General features: G+C 43.9%; 11 non-coding genes across 11 annotated transcripts; 4 read left to right on the forward strand and 7 right to left on the reverse strand.

Moving 5' to 3' along the window:
• Nucleotides 1-3,508: 3,508 nt before the first annotated feature.
• On the reverse strand, nt 3,509-3,580 carry trnag-ucc. The gene has a single exon. It is a non-coding gene; the product is annotated as a tRNA-Gly (tRNA).
• A 695-nt stretch (nt 3,581-4,275) lies between these two features.
• trnag-ucc lies at nt 4,276-4,347 on the reverse strand. The gene has a single exon. It is a non-coding gene; the product is annotated as a tRNA-Gly (tRNA).
• A 112-nt stretch (nt 4,348-4,459) lies between these two features.
• On the forward strand, nt 4,460-4,541 carry trnas-aga. The gene has a single exon. It is a non-coding gene; the product is annotated as a tRNA-Ser (tRNA).
• Nucleotides 4,542-6,995: 2,454 nt separating this feature from the next.
• On the reverse strand, nt 6,996-7,067 carry trnag-ucc. The gene has a single exon. It is a non-coding gene; the product is annotated as a tRNA-Gly (tRNA).
• A 102-nt stretch (nt 7,068-7,169) lies between these two features.
• On the forward strand, nt 7,170-7,251 carry trnas-aga. The gene has a single exon. It is a non-coding gene; the product is annotated as a tRNA-Ser (tRNA).
• Nucleotides 7,252-7,705: 454 nt separating this feature from the next.
• trnag-ucc lies at nt 7,706-7,777 on the reverse strand. Its single transcript has one exon. It is a non-coding gene; the product is annotated as a tRNA-Gly (tRNA).
• Nucleotides 7,778-7,879: 102 nt separating this feature from the next.
• trnas-aga lies at nt 7,880-7,961 on the forward strand. Its single transcript has one exon. It is a non-coding gene; the product is annotated as a tRNA-Ser (tRNA).
• Nucleotides 7,962-9,033: 1,072 nt separating this feature from the next.
• Nucleotides 9,034-9,105, reverse strand: trnag-ucc. The gene has a single exon. It is a non-coding gene; the product is annotated as a tRNA-Gly (tRNA).
• A 107-nt stretch (nt 9,106-9,212) lies between these two features.
• On the forward strand, nt 9,213-9,294 carry trnas-aga. The gene has a single exon. It is a non-coding gene; the product is annotated as a tRNA-Ser (tRNA).
• A 3,842-nt stretch (nt 9,295-13,136) lies between these two features.
• On the reverse strand, nt 13,137-13,208 carry trnag-ucc. The gene has a single exon. It is a non-coding gene; the product is annotated as a tRNA-Gly (tRNA).
• A 1,066-nt stretch (nt 13,209-14,274) lies between these two features.
• On the reverse strand, nt 14,275-14,346 carry trnag-ucc. Its single transcript has one exon. It is a non-coding gene; the product is annotated as a tRNA-Gly (tRNA).
• Nucleotides 14,347-15,494: the final 1,148 nt, after the last annotated feature.

Consider the following 15,494-nt stretch of genomic DNA (forward strand, 5'->3'; position numbering starts at 1 on the left):
ACTTTAAGGTGCGGATAAATACCGGCCATATGGCCCAGCTACTTTAATGACTATTATTTTTATAGCCCACAGGCTCTAAATATTCATTTTCAATTTTAATAAAATGTAATGTTTATCTAACGGACTGACAATAATGTCAAACTGAACTAAATTGTGATTCGCGCTGCTTTTACCAATAATAACCACAAATTACTCTGATCACCGCCAACTTCATTGATCAAGGGAGAGAAACTCATCCACAGGCGGTGTTTATATTAGCAGTTTTCAAAAGGCTGCTGTTATTAGAATACATCACTGTGTCCTGTGCAGAGCCCGATATCTGTCGCCAAATCTTCTCATTTCCTCGGATGCGGAGCGCTGCAAAGATTGTTAAAGTGCGGGAGATCACTATACAAGCTGGATATAAACACAGTCACTATTCATCTAGGAGCTTCCATTAATGATCGTGTAACGACATATTTGATTTGCTTGAAAATAATGAACAGAAATCTCTGCCCTTCAGAGATCAATCTTTATGGGAGTAAACCAGAACTTGTTTTGAAGCTTCTACAGTGAGACAGTCTGTCAGGCCGTAGAGTCAGAATGTAACAGGCAGATACATCAGCATCAGAGAGAAAAACACGAGTCGACACGGCATTCCTGTTCACAGCAAAATCCCCCAGAAAACCGGCATAATAATGGTATTTTCTAAATATAATAATAAACGTGAATCCACTGTGTATGCATCGTTATTCCTCATAATATCGCGTAAAATCGTAACATGAGTAACGGCCTCTCAGCCAACACTCTCTGGTCGTAATAGTAAAGGTTAAAAATGCCTTCAACATAAGATGCACCACAAAAACAAATATAAAGCGCATGAAAAATACAAGTCACCATAACACTGACCTTGTTCCTCTGCACCAAGATAGACCCATCTAGGGGTAATGGGAGACATTACCCTGCGCAAAGAAACTTTCCAAAGACGTTTGTTTTGTTTTGTTCATTTTGCTAGCTTGGGAGTTTCAGTTAAGCGGTAATAGATCATGTGTTACCGGCGGGAGCAGCTCCTTAAGAAGGTAGTCATGTGACCTGAGCAAACATCTTGACCTGCGTCACAGCGTCATAGACAGATGTGGTGGAGAGAATCCGGTAATTTTCCAAAATAAAACATTGTTCAGAATCAGATACTAACTAAACTGGAAATAATGTAAGTTCTGTATTCTTTCTGTTCCGGTACTAATTGACCCATGGACCAGTACAAATCCGTGGCCCGGGGGTTGGGGACCACTGCTTTGCGCGATGATGACAACGTAATGAGATCATGTTAATTCTGAGATTTTTCTTGTATAAATTCCTAATTTTCATTTTTCTTGCATGAGCTGCTGCATATTTTGTTATTGTCAAGTTCAACACCTGTAATGCACATTAGAAGAAATGCTACAACAACAGAATGTGATACAACAGAAAAAAGAACCGATAACAAAATTTTAAAATAAGGATCCTGGGATGCCTCGTTGCTGAGTAGGACTGCCTTAACTGAGCTCTCCAACTTACCCTGTAACTTGATACAGTAACAGATAGCTGATGTGGAATGGATGCTCGACTTCAAAATAAATATCGAAAGAAAGATAAGGAGTTGTGGGATAGAGCATATGTTACCTGCACCTTAAATAGCGCGCACATTACGTAGGAGATTAAAAGAGCTGTACTATTATCCATCCGGTGGTTGTTTGAAATGCCGGTCTGCCGTCTGAACGACTCATTTATCATAGAGATCCCCCCCTCGGTTTACACGTACTACCCTGAATTATTTTTAACCTCGGCGGGGAAAAAAATGTACCCCCCCACACCCAAAGTATTTTCACCATTACATTGTAATTATTCACAACCAAAATACACAAGGTCCGTGTTCATTTTGAATGTGCAGTGATTTTGATCTACCAGGAGTGAGTCAGAGGTGTTTTTGAAAACCAACCGGATCTTCTTGCGTTTCACAAGTCCAACTTCCTGTCTGCGTCATCCGCGCCAAACAAAAGCTTTTCAAATGGAGAAAAAATGAAAAGAACCCAGAGCAGCATATTGTCACATTTTACAGGACCACAACAAAAAATTCTGACAGAAGATGAAACAAGATCTGACATTGCTTATCAGATGGTGGACAGCAGCCTATCCCTGTCTGAGAAGAGCTCCCAGGCCAAGGGGTCACTTGCTAATCCCTCGCCCCCCGAAACTATGGGTTGGGGCTGCATTGAGCCGGGTCGCTTTGCTAAATGGCGAGAGGGTCGAAAGTGGCTTACTGTCACGACAAACAGGTCAGTCCAGTGCACAGCCTGCTCTGAAATTAAAGATCTGGGTCCAATACACAAGAGAGGCTCAACATCAACCCTGCATTCATACATGGTGTAGAAGCAAAGACAGCAAAAAAAACTATGACAAAATAAATCGACATGGAAAGTGCCACTCCCACCTGAAATGTCTTGATATTTTACAACAGGACAACAGGCTGCAATTGAGAAGGCAGTTGATAACAGCGCAGAGTTGTGGAGAAAACATAATGAAAAAAGTTTACAGGCCACTGAAAACAGCATACGCACTTGCCTACATGATATCCAAAAACAATCTCTCATCCAAAATGCAGCCACAGCTGGTGGAACTCAAGCAACTTAACGGGGTAAATCTCAGATATATGCTACATTCAGACAAGGCTTGCCGCAACATAAACATGTTCACTGGAGATAAAATGGCAGCACAGCTAGCGGACTTCATCCAAAACTCATCAGATAAGTTCAGCATCCTAATCGATGAGAGCACCACAGCGTCCAACAAAACATGCTTGATCGTCTATATTAGAATTCCTTATGAGGGCGAGATCTGCAACTTCTTTTTTAATCTTATTGAACTGCAGTCGTGCACCGGGGAATCCATCTGTGACACCCTGCTACAAAACCTGGCTGAGCAGAGCATCTCCCGACATGTTGCGCTCCCGGCTAATTGGCATTGCAACTGACGGGGCAGCTTCTATGATGGGCAGATACAGCGGTGCAGCCACACTCCTGCGTGAGAGGATAAACGTGAACCTGACAGTGATTCACTGCATTAATCACAAGCTAGAACTTGCAGTCCACGATGCTGTTAAAAGCACCACAGATGCCAGTCATTTCCAAATGTTCATTAACTCTCTATATGCATTTTTCTCTCAAAGCCCAAAACACAGGAAAGAGCTTGAGTCTGCGGCTTTTGATGTGGGCATCCAGGCTCGTAGGATGGGGAGAGAGTTTGATATGCGCTGGCTGTCCTGATCCTGCACGTCAGTGACAGCTCTCTGGGAGAGCTATCCGGCTTTGGTGAAACTTTTTGGACAGGTAGCCAAACACCCATCCAGATCTAGCTATTTACAGCAAGCCTTGCAGCAGGTACACAATGAGGAATGGGCAAGGAGAACCATCGACTACCTCACTGATGGTGAAGTCCACAAAAAGCCAGACGCCTTCACACAGTCCACAGAAGATTCAAAAAGTGTGCTGTCTGCGTTGGCCGGGAATCGAACCAGGGTCAACTGCTTGGAAGGCAGCTATGCTCACCACTATACCACCAACGCTACACAAAAACAGGCGTCTGCTCCCACATCTGGCAGCACAACTGCGCACAACTGCGCACACTGCGCGTATGGACAGACGTCTGTCTGCGTGTCTCTGGCACCACCAGGGTGCCGGGCGTCATCCATTGGGGTCTCCCCGCGCAGGTTCGAATCCTGCCGACAACGACAAGATCTTTTGAACAGTGGTAGACTTACAATGACAGGCCCTGTCACTTTTCCTTCAGAGGAGAGACGCAACAGCTGTCCGTGCTAACACTGAGGTGGGCTTGGAGCCCACCTTGGAGCACTGTCTTTTACGTAATAATGGAAACTTTAGTTAGTTGTTCAGTATCATGTGGTTTTGTTGTTTGTTCTTCCAGGTATCTTATCACGTCCCTGTCATCCACTTTCTTAACCCCCATGCTCTATCTCCCTCACTCCCTTCTTCACTCTCTCCTGTGTCTCCATACTCTGACCTTGACTCCACTTCACTGGCTTTGACGATAAATTTGGTCGTTTCATTTTTTAATTGATTCGTATTGTTGCAATGTTGCAACCAACAACAATAAGGACAGCTAGAGCTATTTACAGTAAGCTTTGCAGCAGGTACACAATGAGGAATGGGTAAGGAGAACCATTGACTACCTCACTGATGGTGAGGTACACAAAAAGCCATACGCCTTCACACAGTCCACAGAAGATTCACAAAATCCAACTGCGTTGGCCGGGAATCGAACCCGGGTCAACTGCTTGGAAGGCAGCTATGCTCACCACTATACCACCAACGCTTCGCAAAAGCAATCTTCTGCTCCCAGATCTGGCAGCACAACTGCGCACACTGCGCGTATGGACAGACGTCTGTCTGCGTGTCTCTGGCACCACCAGGCTTTAGGCGGTTCAGTTGTCGTGGCCGAGTGGTTAAGGCGATGGACTAGAAATCCATTGGGGTCTCCCCGCGCAGGTTCGAATCCTGCCGACAACGACATGATCTTTTGAACAGTGGTAGACTTACAATGACAGGCCCTGTCACTTTTCCTTCAGAGGAGAGACGCAACAGCTGTCCGTGCTAACACTGAGGTGGGCTTGGAGCCCACCTTGGAGCACTGTCTTTTACGTAATAATGGAAACTTTAGTTAGTTGTTCAGTATCATGTGGTTTTGTTGTTTGTTCTTCCAGGTATCTTATCACGTCCCTGTCATCCACTTTCTTAACCCCCATGCTCTATCTCCCTCACTCCCTTCTTCACTCTCTCCTGTGTCTCCATACTCTGACCTTGACTCCACTTCACTGGCTTTGACGATAAATTTGGTCGTTTCATTTTTTAATTGATTCGTATTGTTGCAATGTTGCAACCAACAACAATAAGGACAGCTAGAGCTATTTACAGTAAGCTTTGCAGCAGGTACACAATGAGGAATGGGCAAGGAGAACCATCGACTACCTCACTGATGGTGAAGTCCACAAAAAGCCAGACGCCTTCACACAGTCCACAGAAGATTCAAAAAGTTTGCTGTCTGCGTTGGCCGGGAATCGAACCCGGGTCAACTGCTTGGAAGGCAGCTATGCTCACCACTATACACAACGCTACACAAAAACAGGCGTCTGCTCCACATCTGCAGCAAACTGCGCACAAGGTTATGGACAACGTCTGTCGCGTGTTCTGCACCACCAGGGTGCCGGGCGTCAGTTGTCGTGGCCGAGTGTTAAGGCGATGGACTAGAAATCCATTGGGGTCTCCGCGCAGGTCGAATCCTGCGACAACGACAAGATCTTTGAACAGTGGTAGACTCACAATAACTTTGGAGCACACCTCAAGTAATAAGGTAAAGTAGATATTAAGCTATTTTGTGGTTTAAAGTTCAACACCTGTAATCCACATTACAATGATTACCTATCACTGACTTGTAACAGCATTAAACACACAAAAAGACAAGAAGAGAAGTGATAAAATAATTATATTTCAATCAATCTCAGAATATGCTGCATTCACACAAGGCTTGCCACACATAAACATGTTCACTGGAGATAAAATGAAAGCACGCTAGCTGCTTCATCCAAACTCCCAGATAGTTCAGCATCCTAACGAGAAGCACCACAGCGCAACAAAACATGCTTGATCGTCTATACAGATCCTAGAGGGCAAGATCTGCAACTTCTTTTTTAATCTTATGAACTGCAGTCGTGCACCGGGGATCCATCTGTGAAACCTGCTACAAAACCTGGCTGAGCAGAACATCTCCCGACATGTTGCGCTCCCAGCTAATTGGCATTGCAACTGACGGGGCAGCTTCTATGATGGGCAGATACAGCGGTGCAGCCACACTCCTGCGTGAGAGGATAAACGCGGACCTGACAGTGATTCACTGCATGAATCACAAGCTAGAATTGCAGTCCACGATGCTGTTAAAAGCACCACAATGCCAGATTTTCCAAAGTCACAACTCTCTATATGCATTTTTCTCTCAAAGCCCAAACAAGGAAAGGCTTGAGTCTGCGGCTTTTGATGGGCATCCATCGTAGGAGGAGAAGTGTTGATAGCGCTGGCTGTCCTGATCCGCACGTAGTGCAGCTCTCTGGGAGCATCCGCTTTGGTGAAATTTTTGGACAGGTAGCCAAAACCTATCCAGATTACATTTACAGCAAGCCTTGCAGAGGTACACGTGTGAATGGAAGGAGAAACCATGACACCTCATGTGGTGAAGTCACAAAAACCAAGACGCCTTCACACAGTCCACAGAAGATTCAAAAAGTTTGCTGTCTGGTGGCCGGGAAACGAACCCGGGTCAACTGCTTGGAAGGCAGCTTCCCCACATACCACCAACGCTACACCAGCAAACTGCTCCCACATCGCCCAACTGAGACACCGGTGCAAGCTGTCTGTGTGTCGGCACAGATCATGTCGTGCGAGTGGTAGCGTGACAGAACCATGGTCTCCCGCATAATCCTGCGCAAGCAACTTGAACTGGTAGATACATACAGCCTGTCACTTCTTCAAGGAGACCAACGTTGTCGGCTAAACTGATGCTACTGAGACAGAGAAAGCCGAAGTGTGACGCAACTATAGGGAGGATTTGAAACCTTCCCCATTCAAGGGTCGTGTTCAGCCAGTGATGGGGCATTCAGGCGAGTGTTTCACAGCCACTTTTGTCTCCTGCTGACAACATGGTGCGCTGATAAACGGTTATCTCTGCCGCACGCCTAATCCTCAAATGCATGAAGACGAGCGCATCCTGTATGGCAATGAAAAACTCCTTGCCATGCACAAAACTCTTGCTGTTGAAACCGCATCCAGATCTAGCTATTTACAGCAAGCCTTGTAGCAGGTACACAATGAGGAATGGGCAAGGAGAACCATTGACTACCTCACTGATGGTGAAGTCCACAAAAAGCCAGACGCCTTCACACAGTCCACAGAAGATTCAAAAAGTTTGCTGTCTGAGTTGGCCGGGAATCGAACCCGGGTCAACTGCTTGGAAGGCAGCTATGCTCACCACTATACCACCAACGCTACACACAAGCAAACTTCTGCTCCCACATCTGGCAGCACAACTGCAGACACCGCGCGTGTGGACAGACGTCTGTCTGTGTGTGTCTGGCCACAGGCAATTCAGTTGTCGTGGCCGAGTGGTTAAGGCGATGGACTAGAAATCCATTGGGGTCTCCCCGCGCAGGTTCGAATCCTGCCGACAACGACAAGATCTTTTGAACAGTGGTAGACTTACAATAACTTTGGAGCACTGTCTTTTACGTAATAATGGAAACTTTAGTTAGTTGTTCAGTATCATGTGGTTTTGTTGTTTGTTCTTCCAGGTATCTTATCACGTCCCTGTCATCCACTTTCTTAACCCCCATGCTCTATCTCCCTCAATCCCTTCTTCATTCTCTCCTGTGTCTCCATACTCTGACCTTGACTCCACTTCACTGGCTTTGACGATAAATTTGGTCGTTTCATTTTTTAATTGATTCGTATTGTTGCAATGTTGCAACCAACAACAATAAGGACAGCTACAGCTATTTACAGTAAGCTTTGCAGCAGGTACACAATGAGGAATGGGCAAGGAGAACCATTGACTACCTCACTGATGGTGAGGTACACAAAAAGCCATACGCCTTCACACAGTCCACAGAAGATTCCCAAAAACCAACTGCGTTGGCCGGGAATCGAACCCGGGTCAACTGCTTGGAAGGCAGCTATGCTCACCACTATACCACCAACGCTACACACAAGCAAACTTCTGCTTCCACATCTGGCAGCACAACTGCAGACACCGCGCGTGTGGACAGACGTCTGTCTGTGTGTGTCTGGCCACAGGCAATTCAGTTGTCGTGGCCGAGTGGTTAAGGCGATGGACTAGAAATCCATTGGGGTCTCCCCGCGCAGGTTCGAATCCTGCCGACAACGACAAGATCTTTTGAACAGTGGTAGACTCACAATAACTTTGGAGCACCACCTCCTAAGTAATAATGGTAAAGTAGGATATTAAGGCTATTTTGTGGTTTAAAGTTCAACACCTGTAATCCACATTACAATGAAATTACCTATCACTGACTTGTAACAGCAGTTAAACAACACAAAGAAGAACAGAGAAGAGAAGTGATAAAATAATATAATATTTCAATCAATCTCAGATATATGCTGCATTCACACAAGGCTTTGCCGCAACATAAACATGTTCACTGGAGATAAAATGACAGCACAGCTAGCTGACTTCATCCAAAACTCACCAGATAAGTTCAGCATCCTAATCGATGAGAGCACCACAGCGTCCAACAAAACATGCTTGATCGTCTATATCAGAATTCCTTATGAGGGCAAGATCTGCAACTTCTTTTTTAATCTTATTGAACTGCAGTCGTGCACCGGGGAATCCATCCGTGACACCCTGCTACAAAACCTGGCTGAGCAGAACATCTCCCGACATGTTGCGCTCCCAGCTAATTGGCATTGCAACTGACGGGGCAGCTTCTATGATGGGCAGATACAGCGGTGCAGCCACACTCCTGCGTGAGAGGATAAACGTGAACCTGACAGTGATTCACTGCAGTTATCACAAGCTAGAACTTGCAGTCCACGATGCTGTTAAAAGCACCACAGATGCCAGTATTTTCCAAATGTTCATCAACTCTCTATATGCATTTTTCTCTCAAAGCCCAAAACACAGGAAAGAGCTTGAGGCTGCGGCTTTTGATGTGGGCATCCAGGCTCGTAGGATGGGGAGAGTGTTTGATATGCGCTGGCTGTCCTGATCCTGCACGTCAGTGACAGCTCTCTGGGAGAGCTATCCGGCTTTGGTGAAACTTTTTGGACAGGTAGCCAAACACCTATCCAGATCTAGCTATTTACAGCAAGCCTTGTAGCAGGTACACAATGAGGAATGGGCAAGGAGAACCATTGACTACCTCACTGATGGTGAAGTCCACAAAAAGCCATACGCCTTCACACAGTCCACAGAAGATTCAAAAAGTTTGCTGTCTGCGTTGGCCGGGAATCGAACCCGGGTCAACTGCTTGGAAGGCAGCTATGCTCACCACTATACCACCAACGCTTCACAAAAGCAATCTTCTGCTCCCAGATCTGGCAGCACAACTGCGCACACTGCGCGTATGGACAGACGTCTGTCTGCGTGTCTCTGGCACACCAGTTTAGCATTCAGTTGTCGTGGCCGAGTGGTTAAGGCGATGGACTAGAAATCCATTGGGGTCTCCCCGCGCAGGTTCGAATCCTGCCGACAACGACAAGATCTTTTGAACAGTGGTAGACTTACAATGACAGGCCCTGTCACTTTTCCTTCAGAGGAGAGACGCAACAGTTGTCCGTGCTAACACTGAGGTGGGCTTGGCACTGAGATCAATGAGGAAAGCCGACAGTGTGAACGCAAAATCTATGAGGGAGGAATTTGAAAAACCTTCCCCATTCAAGGGGGTCAGTGTGTCTCAGCCAGGTGATGGGGGCCATTGCAAGGCAGAGGTGTTTCGCAAGCCACTTTTTGTCTCCCTGGCTGACAACATTGAGTGCAGGCTGGATGACAACGGGATTATCTCTGCCGCCACTGCTCTAAATCCCTCAAACTGGCCATCTGATGAAGACGAGCGCATCCTGTATGGCAATGAAAAACTCCTTGCCATGCACAAAACTCTTGCTGTTGAAACCGCAACCCCTCCCATACTCCTGAAGGAGTTCCATGAGTTCAAGTGTCACGGTGTCACAGGAGAGAGTGTCTCCACGCTCCCAGTGTCCACAGCGGAGTGTGAAAGAGTTTTCAGTGCCATGAACCACATTCTTACAGTTAGCAGAAACAGAATGAATATGTCTTCGCTGGACAATCTGCTTTTCATCTCTGTAAATGCACCAGATGTTGCCTCCTTCCTGGCCCGCAGATTTGCAGAGATGTGGATGAAGCACGGTTGAAGTGGTTGACACCACGCTGCTATTGATCCACCAACCAGAAAGCAGGTTGAAGTGCGTCATCAGAGCAGACTGTTTTCATAGTCGGACCTATAGTCTACCCAATTAACCATAAAAAAAAAAACAACAACAACAACAACAAAAAAATCTTGACAGCACATCGTGGTATTTCATGTTTTCTGTTGAACTGATATTGGGAAATAATTAAAAATGTATTTTTATTTGCCACATTTAAATTAGCTATGAGAAAATATTTCTGCAAATGCAGGGGTTAAATTCACGTTCAAAATAGGCCTACCGCCTACGTTATGTAGCCTCTGTAAGGTTTAGCTACACAAGAATCAACAGTTTTCATGTTTTCACACTGTTGTTTGGTAATTTTTCTGAATAAATGTTTCTCAAAATTATCCCCCCGTTTTTTTTTCACAAATCGCACCCTAGACATATATACTATCTATGCTTGTTTATTATATGACGTAATAGGGCAACCGGAAAACGGACCATATTAATGTGGTATTATCCCACTGAAAAGACACATCGCCACCTAGTGTGGAGGAGGAGGACATGTTCCCGTCAATTATTCGATTTTCTCCGTTGCATGTAAACTGGGACAAGAACTGTAGTCAGAAAGTCGAATTTTGAGCATAGCTCGTCTGCATGTAAACGCACAGAGGACGCAGTTAGTGAGATTAAAGAGTTGATGAAGCAACTAAACACGACAACGAATTCCTCAAAAGAAAAATCGACCAAATATGGCTAGTCGCAGTGCATTTTCCATGTGGATCCCTGATTGTTCATGCTTCTTTGACTTTTCTTAAAAGTGCTTTAAATCAGTCATACCTGTCTTGATCCATGCTGGGTCAGGACCTGACGTTTGAAAAGGGAGGCAGGGCAAGCAGAATAAAGCATTAGCCTCGCTACATGCAGTTAGCCAAGCCTTGTTGCTAAACCAGGTCCTGAAAAAGACTGAGTGTACTGTCTCCCCCTGTCTTTGGTCTGCTGATTAACTGTGATGTCACCCCCATGGCGGGAGGGTGGTGGTATGTAATGGTGCGTTCCAGGCAGGCTTTTGAACTCGTATGTTACGACTTCAAGTCACCACTTACGACTTTCCAGCGTCCCAGGCAAGTTACGAGTTACAACTGGGAAAGGGGAGCGAGATGTAAACAAACATGGTGGAATGTATGCTGCTTTTTCATTTCAACTGGCAACGGTGCTCACTGATTGATCATTTGTGTGAAACTATATGAACCACTTTTGTGTCTGCAAAAAAGATTGATAATAATTTTAACTTTGACAATTGGCAAAAATATGCTAACAATGCTGTGGGATGCTCTGATAGAAATGTCTGTCTAGGATCAAATTAAGTGGATGATTCTGTCCCTTTTGGATAACAAAACTTACCCTGTGGAAGTTGAAGTATAACCCTTATTGCTTGGGCTTCATCCAAGAAGTATAGCCCCCGAGGGCACTGGTACAGGGGAGCCAAGAGGGGTTGAGTCCTCATCCAGAAAACAGTGCATCTCCTCATCTGTTCTCGAATGGAAATGTGATTTCAGTACAGATAAAATGATGATGATAAAAGCATGACATCAGGCACACTGTCAGAGCCGGTTAGCTAAACATTACGTGCCGGAAAACTGTACTTTACATTGTTTTATCCACCATAATCAACTTTTTAACGGCTGAAACTAATGCTAACGGCTGACGCTAACGTTAGCGATTTCTTAACGGAGACATATTTTGGCACCGTTTCAAACCACACAACAGGTTGTAGTACAAGTTAATATGTTGAATATTATAATTGTAACATGTGAATCGTCCTAAAGTCTATTTATCACCGTATGCCACACGAAGAAACACCTCCATCACAGGGCTCGGCATTTTGTTGCGTGACGGAAAAACACGAGTTACGAGCAGTGACTGTATATACTAGTTACGGGTTGCCTGGAACGCACCATAAATCAAGCTGCATTCAGCTGTGGGCGTAGGAGAGGTGCGCTCCAGCATGGTCCTATGTTTTGTATTGAAGAGAAGTTACTGCGCATGTGCAACTTTTAACGAGACTCCTGGCATACGGAGCGTTAACTGTATGATATGGAGTCAAAGGCAAAGATTTTTGCGCCTCAGGACGGAAAAAACGTCACCAATCAGACAACGTCTATGAACGAAACAACTTAAATATTTATCTTGCACATCTAAATATATATACATATATTTCGAAACATTTTTATTTTACTATTTCATTTTTACTTAAACTTTTAATGTCTTATTTAAGGTAATGTGGTGAGTGAACTTATGAGATCGTTACACTGGCCCATTTTGATGGTTTATACTGGAGCACAACGAAACTGAAAAATCTCTTCTAGGTGGTGAGATTCTCAGTCAGATAAATTGAGTTTTTCTTTTTAAAATCCTACAACCTGATGAATCAAAATCCACGAGGAGATGTTGAGGTGCCCACAAAATCTAAAGTGAAACAGTAAAACAGAAACATTATCATTATCATTATCATTATCATTATCTTATTAAACATTATCTTAAGATAAATAGAATGCCAAAATAGAACGTGATGCATTTTATAATCACCGATTGTGATACCTAAGTGTGAAGCGTCTTGAAATAACACGTCACAGTAGTAAGGGCTACATCTTTAGTGAAGTATTTACACACTCCTGATGAACTCTTTTCTGTTTCTTTTCTGTTAATTTTCTGTGTATTGTCCTCAGGATGAGTGTCCTTTGTCCTTCAGGTGTATGTGGAATGAAGAGCTCTCTTGTGTTGAGCCATGTTTGTGAACAGCTTGTTTTCTTTACAAGTCTGTACATTCCTCACTGCACTGAACAACACAAACTAGGTTGCTCTATTTTTAACTATTTTTTTCAGCTTTGGAGAGAAAAAGTTTCTGCCTCAGTGTATTAGTGGATTTGCAGTGAATGAGAGTGCAGTGTTTTCGTGTCTTTTTAGAACTGTATGAGCAAGATTATTTTCTATCCATCTCTACTCAGGTTAATTAGTGGGGACAAGGAGGAATATGATGTTTGTCAGTTTTTAGAGCAGTTGCACTGATTTAAACTCCACTATGGATAACCCTCTGACAAATGCTGACACATTCTCTCACTGTTGCAGAGAGAAAGAGAGAGAGAAAAGAAAATTCAAAAAGGTTTAGACTGCGTTGGCCGGGAATCGAACCCGGGTCAACTGCTTGGAAGGCAGCTATGCTCACCACTATACCACCAACGCGCCAGAAAAATTGAGATTTGTGTTAAACAAACCACTGCAAACGCAACGAGTTGACAAAAATCTGTCTGACAAGAGTCTGTCGGCGTGTGTCTGGCGCCACCCAGTGGTTATGATACGTTGTCGTTGCCGAGTGGTTAAGGCTTTGGACTAAGTGTATTGGGGTCTCCCCGCGCTGGTTCGAATCCTGCCGACAACGAGTGTTTTGGACATTATGTTGAGTCTGAGATTTAGTTTGTTTTAATTCCCGATTTTCATTTTTCTTGCATGTAGCTGATTTTGTTTTCATCGTCATTTAATTAAACACCTATAATGCACATTAGAATGAAATTATATTTCATTTACTTGTAGCAACAACAGCTGTATAGAGAAATGTCCAATAACAACATTTTAAAATGATATTAATTTACATGTATGCAGATATGTTTAGCCAGCATGAATCAGCACCGTCAAAAGCATTTAATAATACTTCACATCACGTTATAAGAAAGCATAGTGTAGCCGGGGTAAAAATAAAAATACAATATTTCTCTCAGGTCGTGTTTGTCCCTTAAACACATCCCTATGTATGGTGCTCTAACAAAGTCATGTCAGTGAGAGGCTCCAGTCTCAAAGTGTCAATGATGTTAAAACTTCTTGGGGACAGAAGTGCAAATCTGACATAGAAGGCTTCCATTACTCCTCTTTCAAACCATCTGTCCTCTGTGGCTAAAATGTTCTCAGGTCCTCAGAGGAGTGTCCTTTATCCTTCAGGTGTTGGTGTACTGCTGAAACCTGGCCTGAAAAGCTTTGTGTCCTGCACTAAGCCACTGGTATGTTTTTATCATAAAAAGTTCATAAAGTCTACTTGATCAGTGAGTTAAAGAAAGCCACCATGGTAAACTGATATATATGTTAATATCTATATGTGTGTGTATGTGTGTGTGTGTGTGTGTGTACACGTGTAAAAGCAGTGGACTGCAGCTCCGCCCACTGCTAAATATAAGATATATTTGGACTGAGAAAATGTTTTAAAGCGCAAAAAAGTGGAAAGAGCAGCACAAGTCTAATGACATTGACAAAAACGTTTTGCGTTGGCCGGGAATCGAACCCGGGTCAACTGCTTGGAAGGCAGCTATGCTCACCACTATACCACCAACGCACGACACATCTATATTCGATGACCAAAACAGATCTCTCCCCATGAAACCTGGTATTGACTGATTATTCGTTTTTGATAACATTAGACGGATCGTAGACCTGATCATCACTTGTTCCCATTTGCCACGTTTTCTGATCTGGAGCTCAAACTAAAGTGATTTCCTCTATATCCAACTCACTGCGAGGATTTACAAGTATAATACCAGTTGCATCCAGCAGATGGTGTTCTCACTCAGCTAAACACTGAATACATTCACAGGCTGTCACTGATGATGTGGCCCAAAACTGGAAAAGGGTGAGGGTGAACATGTGGCTGGCGGTTCTGCTCTCGCACAAAGTGCCATTTTAAAGCTCGAAAAAATGTGTCCACACATGGTGCACATGCACACTCACAGGACGGTGGACATATACAGTGGTGGAAAAAAGTTTTTGGACACCCTTAAAATTTTACGCAATCTCAAATATTGTCTTGAAATATTTGTGGAAAAAATCTTTTTCGTGTTTAAAAAGGTGTGGCTGGATTGGACAGACACAATGCAAATAAATGCAGCCATTTCTTGCTGAAGAAACCCTTGGATGCTCAGATCACGGTTTCTCTTCCGCGCTGTTGGTTCGTCTGTATTTCTGCAGTGTATCCAACCGCTGAAGGACTGCCGCCAGATCACCAGGAAGTGATCTGTACATTGTACTGTAGCTGTACACTTCCAGACTGAGAATCTGTATCTTCAGGCGTTTCCTGCGTAAGGTTCCTTGTTTAAGCCATTTTTTGTCTCTGAAAAACTTTCCAATGTACAGACTTTATATAGACAAGAAGCACAGCAAAAGAAAAATGTGGCTTTTAGTAAAAAGAAACGGTCTTCATTAGTGGATTACTGGCACCAAATAAATGACTCAATACTCAAAATTTCTTACGCATTTTTATGGAACCAATCAATTTTAAGTTTTTAATGGCTGTTGTATGATTTGTTTAGTATTTTGTCTGTGATTGTACTTAAAGAAATTGAACTTAAAGACCTAAGAGTGATTCTTAATGCAATACTTCACAAATGCATGGGGTGTCCGAAAACTTTTTTCCACCACTGTATTGTAGTTTACCTGCAGCTATGAAGCCTCACTGTGTGAACAAACTCAGTTATTTGCATAAGGCAT

Source organism: Mugil cephalus, chromosome 18 (genome assembly GCF_022458985.1).
Source record: "Mugil cephalus isolate CIBA_MC_2020 chromosome 18, CIBA_Mcephalus_1.1, whole genome shotgun sequence".
NCBI classification, from domain to species: Eukaryota; Metazoa; Chordata; class Actinopteri; order Mugiliformes; family Mugilidae; genus Mugil; species Mugil cephalus.